The sequence below is a fragment of the Symphodus melops genome (assembly GCF_947650265.1).
Source record: "Symphodus melops genome assembly, chromosome: 9".
Taxonomy (NCBI): Eukaryota; Metazoa; Chordata; class Actinopteri; order Labriformes; family Labridae; genus Symphodus; species Symphodus melops.
The window spans coordinates 22,885,845-22,897,687 of NC_136699.1; positions in this window are offsets into that span (position 1 = coordinate 22,885,845).

Here is an 11,843-nt window from a genome sequence, read left to right on the forward strand (position 1 = left end):
AAATATTAATGCATTTTATTTAAAGGCGCCTTTCAAAGCACTAAATCACGTTACAAAGCAGACTTCAAGGTTACCTGAAGCCCAGCCTCCACCATCAGACTGTGTCATCCCCACAACCACCTCCGTCCTCATTCATGCACGACCTACTCCGACCTCCACCTCAGCGGCGAGGAAGTGTGGACAACAGGAACGCCAGGAATACAAAGGAGAAATCCTTCCTGCACATTATTCCAATTATGCTCTTTTGTAAAGCATCTTGAGAGAACTCTTGTTATGAATAATAATAACAAATAATACTTCATTTATTGACTGACTGACTGACTGATTGATTGATTTTACTGAAGTGACTTTGTGGCTTTTGTTGAGTCATTTAAGTAAGATGCAGATACCCTGCAGGATTTCTTGATAATGAAAGGCTGGGATCGATTACAGGCTACTTCATATTCTCGCTGGTGCTCGTGCATGATAACTGTACATACTGCTACATACCTCTTCCAACCTAACCAGGGCGAAGGAAGTGTACAGAATCACTAACACTAAAGAACTGGTCAAACATCGTGGGCACAGTACGGATTGCCTAGTGTGAGTGTTCCCTAAGCAATCATCATAACGTCACCTTGTTAAAATAATTGCCTATGTCATTTTTTGAGAAAATGATTTTTTTTCCTAAATGAACTCCTTATGAGGCTGGCCACCTCTGGTAAAATTGCCTATAACCTCAGTTAAACAGATCATGTGATATACACCTTTCATATAATGGCCTATGTAAAGAGTGTGATTTAGACCATTTTATTTTGCCTCAGTCAAAAGACAATGCGACTAAGGGAAAATAAGTCACAGACGCATGTTAAAAAAGTAATTTCTTTTTCTCATATTACATAATTGACAAACACTGTTATTAGTATGTCAATAGCGATCTATTTTCATTACCTTGTTGAGTAAAATAATTTAAGAATATCATATATTAAACATCTGGCTCAGTTTTTTGTGTTTCCTGAAAAACCTGAAAAAAATGACTGAGGCGATTATTTTAACAAGGTGACGGAGCTTCATAGGAGGCCATTTCAGACTGCAGCTGAAAATGTTGCAAGCAAAGCTCATTTGAATGAGATTTCTCTGAAGAGGAAGTGTGCTGGTTGTGTTGGGATACTTCTTCGATCAAATGCAGATGATGTGAAGTATGAAAGCATCTACTGTCTGTAGAACTGGGGCTCTGAGAGGTTTATGCTCTTGCTGTTGGATTACATATTTATAGAGTGTGCTTTGACAACACTCAGTGGCCAATTCATTAAATGATTTAGCAACTTTGGCAAGTTCTATGAAACTCTCTATGGGAGAAATACACCCTAAACTGTCCAGTCAAGCACATCATTACATCTACAGTAAGAGTGTTGGTGCTGTTTGTTTTATATTATAATTAAAAGATTTGAATGCTTTTTTGGGAAAATTGGACATTTACCCAAACAAATGCAAAAAGACACCTACAACACAATCAGCCCTTAAAGATGATAAGCAACACACAGTTAGACGGACTTTACACAGGTCTTCTATGAGTTAACGTTATCACTGTAAATCACATTCCAGTGATCATGACAGATGATGACTGGTGACTGGTGATACTGGCCAGGCAGACATGTTGTCATGTCTGATGAGCACATGTTTTTTTAGATAAATAATAGTAGACCATCACAAAGTAGACTAGTATTAGTAGTAGTAGTATTTATTTTTGATTTCTGAGAGAAATCATTTTTAGATAATGGTAGCCCACTTGACAGATTTCTGTTCCCCCCCAGTCTATCACAAATAGCATAGACATGTTGACTTCAGAATAACCGGGTTTCCAAAGGCTATGGATGTTAATGACTGTGAAGAAAGCTCTGTCTTCAGAAATGTGTTCAGTCAACATCCATGTAGTTAACAACAACCTGCAGAGAGACAGTATCAAATGGGGGTGATGTGGGATTTTAAGTGGATGTTGCACAAAGAAGGCTGATGACCTTTGCAGACATGTTATAAGTTCAAATACATTTTCCTTTACAATAAATTCATTTGCACTCATAGGAACTAATACAGGTGACTGACTTTGAGCAAGCTGTATAGACTCTACTTAGCGCAAGCTGCTATGTGAGAAGGAAACTGCCAGAACATTGTTAACTGTTGCTTACTGCTGTGCTCATGGGTCTTTGTAAATAATGCAATAGTACAGTCTAGGACTGCTCTTTTGTAAAGTGCCTTGAGATAAATATTGTTGTGACTAGATGCAATCCAAACAAAGATTATATGATTGATGGATAGATTGACTGGGACAGCTGTGGCTCAGTTGGTTGGGTTGGTTAATTCCCAAATGGAAGGTCGGGGGTTTGATTACCTGCTCCTGCAGCCATATATCCGATTTGTCCTTGGGCAAGGCACTCAACCACAAGTTGCTCCTGCTGCGTTGTCAGTGGCTTTTAAGTGTGTGTGAATGGGATTAGCTAATGCTGATGGATACTTTGCATAATAAACTTCTGCTATCAGTTTGTGAATGTGTAAGCGTGACATGAGGTGTAAAAGCAGCAAGGGTTCGTGTTGATGCTTTGTCAGGAGGCCTCAGGCCCACCTCAACTCGAGATCTTTGCCTGTGTGTTTTGGTTGTCAGTCATTCAAGTCATGGTAATTTGAAGCTTGTTTCAAAGGCAACTGGACTTAGTAAATGATGTTGAAAGTTCTATCTTCAACTCTGTGCCTGTTGTTAGGCTAACCAGAAGTTTTGTAGAGTCAGCACTTCCAAAATGACAATTGTTACGGCTGGACGTCAAGTAATTTTCATAGATTACACTCCTTAATGTGCGACTCTATAAATTCAAATCCATTACGGTCAAGCCACTGATGTTTGGGGCTTCCAACACATGGCATTGACAGTTATGTGTGTTAGTAATGACAAAGCACCATGGTGGTTAGAGGTGGGTTGTTAGTTTCCATATAAACAGCCACATCTTCAGCTGTGCTCTTGCTGCAGCCCATCACTTGTCCTTCTGAGCTGAGCCGAGCCGAGCTGAAAGGCCTCTGTTCTTGCTTTTTTTGTCAAGAGTACCTTTCCACTCATCTAGTGCGATTGTGTCTAGTAATAGATGAGGATAAGCAGAAGATGAGCTCCTGAGGACGAGTGATTCAGCAACAGTTTAAAGTGGCCACAAGGTCCCGAATCAAAGACGGTGGTCTGTTAAGAATCTACAAAACTACAATTTATAACACAGTTTCACTTACAAAAACATGACTGATGGAAGATTGTTGTTATTTTGTTGGTTTTGTTTTGTTTTTACATCCTGATATTGTTCTGGTCAGTGCCAGGAGTGAAAAGAGATAAAGTGCAGGGACTCCACTCATTCTCCTGATGGCATTCGTGTGGGCTGTTGTCAGCAAGTCATGAAGAATTACATTGTGACCTTCTACAGTGAATTGAAAACATCAGGAGATATCCAACCCACCCTACTAGGACCAATGCCCAAAGTGGGAGCAATATACTCTGTACAGTTCAGACCTTTATTGAACCATGGAAGGGAAATTTGGACAGTGGACACTACAACACAACAGATAAACAGACACAGGACAGTGCAACACAACCTGTGAACATGTAAAAATATGTATCTGTTGGCCTAAGCGCTGGGAAGCCTGTACCTCCGACCAGAGGGGAGAAGAACAAATTCTTCCAAGACAGGATGGTCAGAGCTGGACAAAATCCTCACAATTTGTCTGTTTGTCACAAATATCAGACAAGGAATGCTGCTGAGTACCAATTCACTGGCTGTGTTGACGATACTGGAGAGACTATTCTTGTTGTGCACTGAAGGGTTACCATACCATAAGATAAAACAAAAGTTTAAAATGGACTCAATGAAAGATTGGTAGAATAAAACCATCCGTGTCTTGACCACACTCACAGGTACATATTACTGTCACTTCCTTTATTCTCCTTTCCTTTTTATTGCAACTTTCTTTTCACAAGCTCTTTCTTGCCTTCTCATTATGAGGCTATTCATTTTTCTGGGACTACTTGGTGTTGCTTACACATTCCTGTTGTCACATGCCTTCTATTCAGCATCAGCCTAAATGGCCTTTATGAGTGAAAATGTATCCCTTGACATTGTTGCTTACACATTTGAAAAGCATTGGCAGGAAAGTCATAAACAAGGTCATCATATGAACTACAAGAAACATACTTTTTTTCCCTCCTGTCTTGCATTTCCCCCTTTCTCTCTGTTACTTGCAGGGACATGGTCCAGGCTTTTCTGACAGGGTTGGCCTAACTGGGGCACCTGTTACCTGTCAAAATTAATATGCATGGTATTTATTTAACATTTTAAGAATGTTATGCTAGAGTTATATGTTAAGAAAACTAACTTGCAGCAAAAAGAAAAAGCCAGAATTGTTGTTTATACAAACATTTCGACTCAACAAAGCCCCCCTTTGTTGAGTTGGGGGGGGGACGGAGACCGCGAATGTGGAGGGCTGCGTCGGCGGACATGTTAGGGAGCATCAGCGGCCTGGGCCAACAATCTGTTGGCTTGTGGACCGACGGCGACGGTACTTCCACTGCCACGGAGCAAACATCTATTTGCTGGCCTTATGTTTCTGACTTAACTGGCTCACATCGTCCCCAAAACATGTTCACTGGTCAATGTGCCCTAAGTCACCGTGCCAATCTTCTGTGTAAAGCGCACAGTGCTTACAAAAACAATATTAACCCTGCTCTCAAACAGCATGGTAAACAGAACTTTTTTGAAACTATCAATAACTCTCGACTGATTTGGAATCCACAACTCAAAGGGTGTCTTTGGAGGGCATATGATAGTACGAATTTATGTGTAGTCGTTCAGTTTGGGTACACTGTGAAGAAAGGATCTTGTTGTCAGCAGGCTACAATCTATTCTGAATAGCTATGACCATACTTGGAGAAACGTATATCATATGGAATGTCTTTGTATAGACATAATGTATAGACTCAGCTGGCAGTGTAATGAGAGATTGTTCTAAATAGATGCTTGACATTCAAAGAGTAAAGGTGATATGATTCTCCATACCATTTATAGAGGTATCTAAAGCTGGAAGGAATTTGTGACGTATGTTGTGTACTGTATTTAACGGATGCAGCGAGATCAATAAACTTGTCTGTTCTGTAGTTTACACAAAGACTCAGTGTTCTCTGTCGGACCCCCAATTGGGTTATGCCGTCTTCTATCATCCGGTCAGTTTTATAGATTCAGCATTAGGGACATGTGGCTTAACCCCTTACGGCATATCAACATCTGCAGCCTTAACCCAAAGGCAGAACAGGTGCATCATCTTCTTATTAATTCTAATTTAGATTTTTTAGGTCTGTCAGAATCATGGTTACAAAAAAAACTCTCCATCTGTTGCACTGCATTTACCAGGCTATACTGTTTTTAGATGTGCCAGATCTGAGGGAAGAGGGGTAATGATCTACATTAAAGATCATATTAATGTCAACATATGTGCTGGCCATTTGACCATGATTTGGAATGTATTGGACTGAATATAGTGCTCTCATCTGAGATGTATTTTGTGCTCATTGTTGTGTACCATCCACTTTCTTCTGATAGTGATTCTTATACCACTAGTGACCACTAGAAGACACATGGTGATCTTTTCATTCCGTTTAGAAAAAACACATTCGGTCAACTGTCATTGTCTTTTAGAGAAATACAAGAGTAGAATTCACTGCCCACCACTATCAAAGATACACACATTTACTCCACCTTTACAACTCACCTTAAAACATGGTTTACTGACAACTATAACGGCACACATTAATCTCTGTCAAAACACATGTGATGTGTTTTATGTGACATGGTCATTGCTGCCTGCCTCCATGTTCTGTCTTGTTTGTATTTTAAATGTGGCCTCTGTGATTGTTCTCATGTTCCTCTGCACTTTCTTTGTTGCATGCACTGCTTTGATATCTCTGTTCAAACTGTGCTGGCTCCAGTTGTGTGTGACATGTTACATGTCTGCATGGCTCTCTACCCTTTGTCTAGGCTCTCTGTCATCACAAATGTAATGTCATTTATTGTATTTTAATCTTTAATTATGCTCTTCAGGCTGCCGATTCACAACTGGCCTACAGCTGGAAATTAGCCGCAAAGGCTCAAGCTGCTCCTGTTAATGTAAAAGGGGATTGTCCACAAACTAAACTATACTAAACCTATTTCCCCCGAGTTTGCTTCAGCTAACCTGCGTTTTAGATCTCTGGTTTCGTTTTCTGTCTGCGCATTGACAAGCTGACCAGACCTGAAGGCTATTTTACATTCCTGATGCATTTCCCTGTTTTGGCCAGTTTTAGTTTGCTGTTGGACAAAGAGGATTTTGTCATTTCTCATGATACACAGTCACAGATGGATAATGAAGACGTTTTGGCCTTGAATCGAAATAGGTTGCCGGTAGATGGATTAGCTAGGTGCTCTCCAGATGTTGGGTGACCATGTTCAGGTAGCTCCATCTACTGATCTTAAAAATGTAGATACAAATAAAATTGTCATGGCAAAGTTACCTAAACAAATACAATTCGAAAAAAAATAAAAAATAATAATAGGCCTATTTCTCAACTTGAAATAAAACAGTTATACAGGTTTACTTTTTGTAATTATAATAAACAGGTTCTATTTATGCCTGTAAAAGATATTTGCCCATCAGTTCCTGCATGCGAGGTACAGTATATGGTCAGGTAAGTGTTAGATGATGAAGTTCCTAAAGGTAAAGTTTTAATTCCCTGTCTGCTGTCTGGAGAAATAGCTGAGCCTCTAGTAGGTAAGGACCTGAAGTTAATGTTCAGAAAATGTAGGTCTCACTCTCTTTGACATTGAACTGCCAACTGTGATCCTGGCACAAAGCCACCTTTACTTTGTCACAAGGACAATGCTTGCAGATGCACATCAATGATAAATTGCTCTCTTTGCATAACTTTATGGGTGTGTTTCCATTTGAATATCATTAACACAATATCCCCACTGAATCAGACCTTGAGATCAGCAGCTGTAATACATTCTTGGTGGATTCCTTCCTTGTTCTTGAATCATTAAAATCTGAAACTTCATATGGTCTTCTCAACATCAGGAACAGCACAGCCTGTCAACACATTTTTCTTTATTAGGTTTTTAGGGGATGTGGTTCAGTGATAGAGTGGGTAGAAGGGTATAAGCTTGGTGTTTCGATTCCCCAGCTCCTGCAGTTCACAGGTCATAGTGTCCTTTGGCAAGACACAAGTCCCAAAGTCACAGGCATCATTGTGTGTGTGTGTGATGTTGTATAGTCAGCCACACAAACCAAGACCAAGACATACCGGAAACCAGAGGGCTCTGAGACAGAGATAAGACCAAGACATTTAGGGAACGAGACCAAGACAAGACCAAAACTGTAAATATCACAGTAAAATCTTCATCCTGTGTGCAGCGGGAGTGTCACTCACTTACACCATAACATCGAGAAGATTACAGCTGTAACCAGGGGGTTAAAAAAAAAACTAAATATAAAACAATTTAGTTCATTCTTTTGAAAAAAGACATTTTCTCTTCTAATCAAAGTACTGACTGAAAAAAATACCCTTTCAGTGATTGTCATGATTTAAAATCGAGAGTCTGCCCAGTCTGAGACAGAGACAATACCAAGTAAAAATGCGTATCATTCTGAGACGAGACGAAAAAGTGGTCTTGAAACCAGCACGACCAATTTTAATTACCGCAACACAGGTGTGATGTGTGGCTAACTTAGTGGAGCAGTCTCTCAGTGTATGACTTTGTCAGTGAATGCTGCTAATTTACATACTGCATACATTTGACATCAGTTAAAAAAATAAAACAGCCAGTGAAATGACAAGGTGCTTCAGTGTTCAGACAAGGTTTCCTCACATGTGCAAGGACCTTTTTTTAACAGTTTAGGAAAAGATAAATGTGCAATGTTTTTGGTGGTTAGACTCCATCATGATGACTTCATGAACTTCATGTAGTGAGGCCGACTGCAGGATAGGATGCCCCTCTATGCAGTCTAGACCCTTGTGGTGGTGGTGATAGAAGAATGCAGGATGTGATGAGGAGTGTGTTTCCGAGTCTAGATCTGAACTCTGCTGAGCTGGAATAGAGGTGACTGATGGGACGGAGGAGGATCTCAGTGATCACACTGAAATGACAAAGTTACTGTGAAAGAGAGAAGACAGGTCTTAAAATTTTGACTGAGTAGGATGATTGGTTGAGGAGGGCTTGTTGCAGAACCTGGTTGGATTATAATTTAAAGAGTGAATGCCCCAAATCAGCTGATCACCAGAGCATAAAGGAGGAATATAGGGAGAGAGGGAATGGCTCTGTTGAATGTAGAAAATTGAATAAATGTGTGAGAGAATATAACCAGTCTTCCAGCCTGAACTTGATGCTGAGCTCAATGTGTTGTTGTATGCAATATGAAAAATGACATTGGAAAACAGAAGTTATCGCTTCCCTTCACTTAAATAACCTTTGGTAGTGACTGAATTCTGCTGTTGAGACCCTTATTATTATGTCCTATCTCCTCTTCCATATACCAGATGCTAGAGGTGAAAAGTGGTCCTTGTGCTCGGTCTCTGTTAAGTTGTCATACTGGATGCATGTTTTTTTCCTCATCTTTTGACAGCATGAAAAATGAGCTGCACAAGCTGTCACAAGAAATGAAAACAACTTAACCAATACTAAGCAAATTCTTAAAAGTTTTTTTCTATTTTCTGTCAGCCATACCGTATTTCAGACAGCTTATTTATCTGCATCTAGCAAATGGATGGAAACAAACCCAATTCAGACGTTTCAAAAGTTTGAGGTTGGACAGCTTGATGGTTGGGTGGGAACGCAGCTCGATGTGTCTCTCTTGCCAAAAAGCTGCCGTCCAGTGTCTTTGAGTGTGCTGCAGCTCTGCTGATACTGATGCCCCTTCTGCTATCATTATTTAGCTACTTAACACCATAAAGAGATACAGAATAAACAGAGGAGAATGGGGCCATAAGGCTGAAGTAATGGGCTTGTAATGGACTATAAAACAGCAGTAAAATCCACACTCTTACCCTCGCAGGCCTAATGAGCCACACGTAGCACGCAAGCTTCAAACCTTGTCTACACTGTCTGTAGATGAAATGATAGTTATTGTTACAAACATGCAGCTGGCAAAGACAATCACTCTTAAATAAATAGCAGGACGAACAACTCAAGTTTGTCTTATGTCTACAATTGTGTAAAAAGTGTTTCAGAATTGATTTTTAGTCGGCTGGAAAATGTCAATAACAATAAAACAGAAAAATAGAATTAAAGAATACAAATATCAGCAGATGCTGAAGCTGACAAAACACACACACACACACATACACGCACACACACACAGCCTTGATTTGAGTCTTTCAGGCTGTAGCCTGAGGATTAGATTTGAGTCACTTCTCCTCTTATGCTGTTCACGTTTATATGGTCCATTGTGGTGTCTATACATCAAAGCTCCGTAGGCCATCTAGTATGTTCATGCCAGCTGATATCATTAGTATTAAAACTGTATTAAACATGGGTGTAAATGGCTCGATGGACTTGACTGGTATAGCATATTTCTGACGACTTAAAGAGCTTTTAAACCGCAGGTCACACCTACACATTCATGGTAGAGGTTTCTATGGAAAGTGACCACCAGAAGTCACCGATTGTAATGGAGCTGGGTCCATTACCAGGGGTAAAGGTATATTGGGGACATTGAGAGACATACAGAGATTGTTTTAATGTTTATTAGTGGAGTGTTGATGCAGACCTGAAAAGAAAGAAGCGGATTAGTGACAAGATTCAAATGTGCTGACCTTGGTGTGTTTTGCCCTCTTTAGGTGTTCCGGCCAAAAGAGTCCCTGGGGAGCCGGAGCACCTAAAGAAGGTTCCGGGAGCATACATGCTCTGAGTGGGAGGGGTGTCCTGATTTTATCTTTATTAAACTTAGTATATTTTATAGATTCACTGCTAAATTAATAAAGATGTATTTTGTTAGAAAAGTTTGTGGAAGTGTATTCACTGTTTTATGGTTGGAATAATTGGAATTTTTATGGTCCCGGAAACCTATACTTACCTGTGTTTGTGTTGGTATAGCCCAATGAGGACCAGCTGTTTTAAAAGCAGCACACTCACTCTGCCAAAGAGAGAGGCTACGGAGAGGTGCGGCGTGACATGCTGCCCGGCATGTTTTTTTTAAAATCACTTGTTTTTGTGTTGTTATTTTGTAAATAAATTTCACCTGGGTTGCACATGAAGAAGCCTCAGCTCTACTTTGTCCTCCAGAACGCAGTCTAGGCTATCCGTGACCTGACGAATGTCACACCGATCCTCTGGCACCTATAGCCGAGCGGTTATGACGTGCGCCCCATGTCGGGAGGCAATCATCTTCAGCGCAGCAGCCCCTGGTGGATGCCCCTATCCTCCCCTTACAACATTTCCTGTCTCTCTTCAGCATTGCTATCTAAAAAAGGCAAAAACTCCCAAAAAACATCTTTAAAAAAACTAACATATCCCATACACATTCATACGTCACCGATGAAGCAGTCGGACCAACTTGGGGTTAAGTGTCTTGCATGAGGACTCTTTGGACATGTTGCTGCAGTAGCTAGGGATCGAACCCCTGACCATCCAGGTGAGAGACGACCGACTCTTCGAACTGAGCCCCAGCAATGTAGTCCTAGTTACATGACCCATTGGTTTCTGAACTGACATTTTGGAGCTGAATGATGGCAAAGACAAACACTGTGAGGTTGTGGATCATTGGTCGTTGGTCGTCTCTTCCCATGAAGGTCGGGGGTTCTATCCATAGCTCAGTGATCACATGTTGAAGAGTCCTTGGGAAAGAAACTGCTGCTAAATGGGATAGACATTTGAACTAGCAGCCTCTGCCGTCAGTGTGTGACTGTGACATAAGTCAGTTGTGAAAAGTTGTAAAATTTGTTAAACGCACTTTGAGTAGAAGGCTAGATAAGTGTGATACAAGCTCACGTCCATTAACCACTGGAAATTACTCCGCAAAGTTTGTGCTCATCTAGGGCTGTAAACATGTTTATAACTGCTGTAAAATGTGTCTTCTTTGAATGAGCTTCCGGGGAACCTGTCTCAAGTGTCGCTCGATGAACTGCAGGATTTTGCACTCTCACATTGGCTTCATTTTTCAACACAAGACAGGAAAGCTTTTTGAGAGGGATACAACATGCTGATATAATTTAACGATATTCTGACGCCAAACTTATTATTGAAAAGGCAAGATTTCTTTTTCTAAGTTGTGTTGAAATCTCCTGCAGTTAACAACCAGTGTTTGAAATGGATTGCTGGCACAAAAGGATCTGTTCAATAAAATAAAGAAAATGAACAAAGACTTGAAAAACAAGAGCAATGGGAACGATGTACAACAGAGTATTCAGTATTTCCTAAATCGCGTTCGTTATTAGTCTCTGAATGGATTTCAGTAAAGTGAAGTCAGACAGTTAAAATAAGCTGTACATCGAACACATCCTGTACAGATAATGGCACAGGTTTATTTGTATATGTCATCTATTGTCTTTAAGCCTTTAAATGTCAGAATATCCAAGAAAAAAATGTCCATCTCTCTAGAATAACTTCTCTCCCCTGGTTTATTTTTCTCATCTCTAATCTTAAAAGAGGACATATTATCCCCCTTCTCCACCTTTTCAAACCGTCCTCTGTGCTCTGAATGAAACATCTGTGCTGTGCTTTGGTCCAAATATAACGTGAATCAAGCACCAGAGGAGGTTTGTGACCCTGTAGAAACCAGCTCTCTCAGGACGCTCCATTTTGTTTGTCTCTTTG